Source organism: Schistocerca nitens, unplaced genomic scaffold (assembly GCF_023898315.1).
Source record: "Schistocerca nitens isolate TAMUIC-IGC-003100 unplaced genomic scaffold, iqSchNite1.1 HiC_scaffold_450, whole genome shotgun sequence".
NCBI lineage: Eukaryota > Metazoa > Arthropoda > Insecta > Orthoptera > Acrididae > Schistocerca > Schistocerca nitens.
The window spans coordinates 427,669-431,715 of NW_026045983.1; positions in this window are offsets into that span (position 1 = coordinate 427,669).

Here is a 4,047-nt window from a genome sequence, read left to right on the forward strand (position 1 = left end):
TCTACCTGACTGCCTTGATCCAAAGATTTTAGTATGTCCTGTGAGAAAAGAATGAGTTGGGTTTCACATGACTGATATTTTCGGAGTCCTTGCTGGCTGGCATGGAGCAGGTAATTCTGTTCGAGATATCTCATCATGTTTGGGCTCAGAGTATGTTCTAAGATCCTAAAACAAATGGATGTCAAGGATGCTGGACTGTAACTTTGTGGATTACTTCTACTACCATCTTATAGATGGACGTGACCTGTGCTTTCTTCAAACTGCTAAGCACCTTGTTTTGTTTGAGGCATCTGTGAAAGATTTTAGTTAGAAGTGGGGCTAACTCAGCTGTAAATTCGGTGTAGAATCTGACAGGGATTCCATTGGGCCCTCGATCTTTACTCAAGTATTACGATTTCAGTGGTTTATCAGCACCACTGACACTAGTATTTACTTCCCACATCTTTCCAGTGTTATGAGGACTAAATTGGGACATTTCTCCTGGGTTTTTATTTGAAATGGAAAATCTGAAAACAGAGTTAAGCATTTTAGATTTTGCTTCGCTACACTCAGTTTCAGTTCCTGTTTCCTTCGCTAGGGACTGGACAGTAACTTTTGTGCCACTAACAGCCTTTACATACAACCAGAATTGCTTTGGGGTTTGTGAAATATCATTTGACAACAATGCCCGGCAATTCCTGCCCATCAGTACGTGAGGTCTGCCTGGTCTCGGTTTATCTATGTTTATTCCTTCATAGCTCCACGTCAGAGTCACGGCATCGATATTCGACGTGGCCAGCTGTCAGAACATTTGACAATATTCTGCTGCGGCAGTCATTGAAAGCCTCACACATTGATCTCTTGACAGACAAATGCGTTTTATTCAGCAATTCTCTAGCTACAGCTCTATGCTTTGTTTTACATCTATGACACAGTACTCTATTTCTTTAGCTGTTTCTTTACAGTAACTGTATACTGTAGAGATTGCCTCCCATTATGAACAGTTCTACTGGGTACATATCTGTCCAGTGCATGCTCAACTATTCTTTTAAACTTGAGCCAGCATTCCTCTACATACTGCTGCCCTGTGCTTAAACTTTCAGTTCCTCATTGAGATACGACACTACTAATTTTTTATCTACTTTACTAAATACACCCCCCCACACACACACACACACGTTTCAGTTATTCTTTGTACTTTGTTAGTCATTTGCTGCCACAACCATATCAAGTTCACTGATGTGGACATCCTCAAAGAGGTCAGGTCTCTTTGTTGCCATTAGAAACAATATATTTTCATCATGAGTGAGGTTCCTAACTGTCTGTTCTAGTTAGTTTTCAGAGAAGGCAACGGGACCGATGACCTCACTGTTTGGTCTCCTCCCCCAAATTAACCAACAAACGACTTTAATTTTTTTCCTAGCAGATATGCAGCTCTGATTCCAAGAATGTTAGAACGACCTCTGTGGTAGGTTCTTTCTTCCGCATTTATTGACTTTGACCACAGCAGTAGATGGCTGTAGGGTAGAGATGGGCAAACTGAAACACGTAACTGTTTCGAAACAAATGAAACAGTACAATGTAGTGTTTCGATACGCTGTTTCGAAACAGTGGAACAGTTTGTGTTTTGTAATCTAATAAACCTACACATTTTATCATCTTGAATGTCTACTGTATAAGTATGTCCATATAAACACAAATGAGGTGCGAGAGCACTAATCATATCACAGAAAGTATGAAACTATCACTTAGGCGTCTTGGCAGTTTCGTATTTCCTGCAGCAAATGCGCTGCTTTCGAGTGGTGTGACTTTCATACTTTTCAATTGGCTGAGGACAGCCGTAGCTGAAGACAGAAGAACCACCACGAACGGATCTGGAGATGGGAGCAAACTGCAGAAACAACGGATATGCTACTGGGATTTCCATATTCCGTTAGTATGGGTAATATACCCATCCTGCTAATGTCCATGCACACAAAGGGAATCATTGTGGACAATAGGCACAGTGACTATAGACTCACAAATAACGCCAAATAATTCGAATAAATAACAAAATATAACAGAAAAAATTTTGTTTTTCAAGGTGTTTCGAACCGTCACTATAAATTCACCATGCTTCCCAGCCCTTCCCGTTCACCATTACACTATAAGTGATATGTCAAACAGATTGCTTGCAATTATACCTACATCAAATTTATGTGTATGTCTAATAACTGTCACTCTACGCCTTTTTTATTCAAAATGTTGTAGACTTACTTGCGTTTCTTAATATGATTACTGTACATGAACAGAGAAGTGTATGTTATAAAAAAAGTGTACTTTAACTGAATGATTTTCACATATTTATTATTTTGAATGTGAATAGTATGCGTTGTTTTATTGTTTGGTTAGTGTTTATAAAGCAGAGTTACGCCATTTCGGAATAGGACAGTCAGCTAGAAACGAAGCTTTATTTTCGGATATCTTAAGGTTCATGCTATTGCTTGTGAAAAAGATTTAGACACTCTTGAAAGTGTTTCATGAAGTGATATGTTGTATTTCAGTACCTGTGCCGAGCCCGAATCTCGTCCGACACAGAGCTGAATGAAACATCACTGTTTCGATACAATTAGTCCGTTCCAAGCACAGGTGGACTGAAATAGCTTTATTTTGAAACAACGATACAGTTTCTGTGTCTGGCTCGAGATCGAATCTGGTCCGGTTGTCCGAGACAGGGGCGGAATGAAACACCACTGTTTCGAAACATTGAACCACAGCCGTTCCGAAACACTGAAACAGTTCCACGTATCGATACACTGTATCGAAACATAGAAACAGTGGCCAAGTCTACTGTAGGGTTTAGTAGTTCGTGTCATGCGGTTGTACGGTATTATGTTGCGTTTTCTGTGTAATATATAAGTGATTTGATGGTGGAGACAGGAAATCACGGAAAGACGCATATTGAGTGTGGTACTAAGTCAATACTTAATTGTCATTACAGCTAACTGCCTCAAATGAAGTAGTTTGCCAATGCATTGTAATGATGCTATAGTAACTGTTCGTACAGTTATTACATCGGTTTAATTTCATTTATTGGGCACATTTGAACGATAAGTTTGTTCCACATTTAATTCTTGTATCATCTTTGGCGCCTCTGGTTATGGTTTGAGATAGCCTTAGAATTTCGTAAGTAATTATTTCAGGTTATGTGTATCAGAACCAAATACTTGTTATTTGCAGTGAGCTTATGTTTCCGCATTGCGAGCAGGAGGTGACTAGTGTTTAGACAAACATATTAGCGCACATTATGTACCTGTGCTGTTCGGCAATTACGAAAAATACCAGATCGACGTGTGGGTATGTAATATGCTTGCTGTTTTCGTTCTGTCCGATGAAATTGCTAAATGTTTCCCGTGATTTAGCAAAAGAACCACCAGAAATTTTGATGTGTTGTCTGTAATTACCGGCAAAGTGTCTATATGTGGTGGTTGGAGAAAGTGAAGGTCAATGTGAAATACTAGGCCCTCACGAAGTTCACACGTCCGCTGCATTGATATTGTTATATTTACTTGTGCATGCGAAGTTCGGTAACAATATTTGTGAAGGAAGGAATAGGGACGGTAAGAGTTCACTGTAATCTGATCTGTAGTTCGCCAGGGTTGTAGCGCAAACAGTTGTACTGCCGATACATCAGATTCGTTAGCACACGTTAATACAGAGTATCAGGGATTGATTATGTTGGTATGAAAGGGAATGCTGTAGAGGGAATTCATTGTGTTGCGTTTTCCATGGATTATCAATGTGCCTATGTGCTTCATAGTTTAGTAAATAGTGTTAACTGCTGTTTGTAGTAATGTGCACGTTTGTCTATGGAAGGATATGGTAAATGTAATTGACTCTGTAAGGCCTAATGGGTATGTGTAATTGCCACCGACGAAAGCATCCCAAAACCACAGAACATTGTCATGGGTACGCTTATGAGAAAGTAATTTCACTAAGTCTTGTTACAGGAATGTAATCGGTGTTAAATCTTGACAGTCAAGAATCATTTATTTTTCCATGCAACGTGCAGGCAGCAGTGTGTTTTTT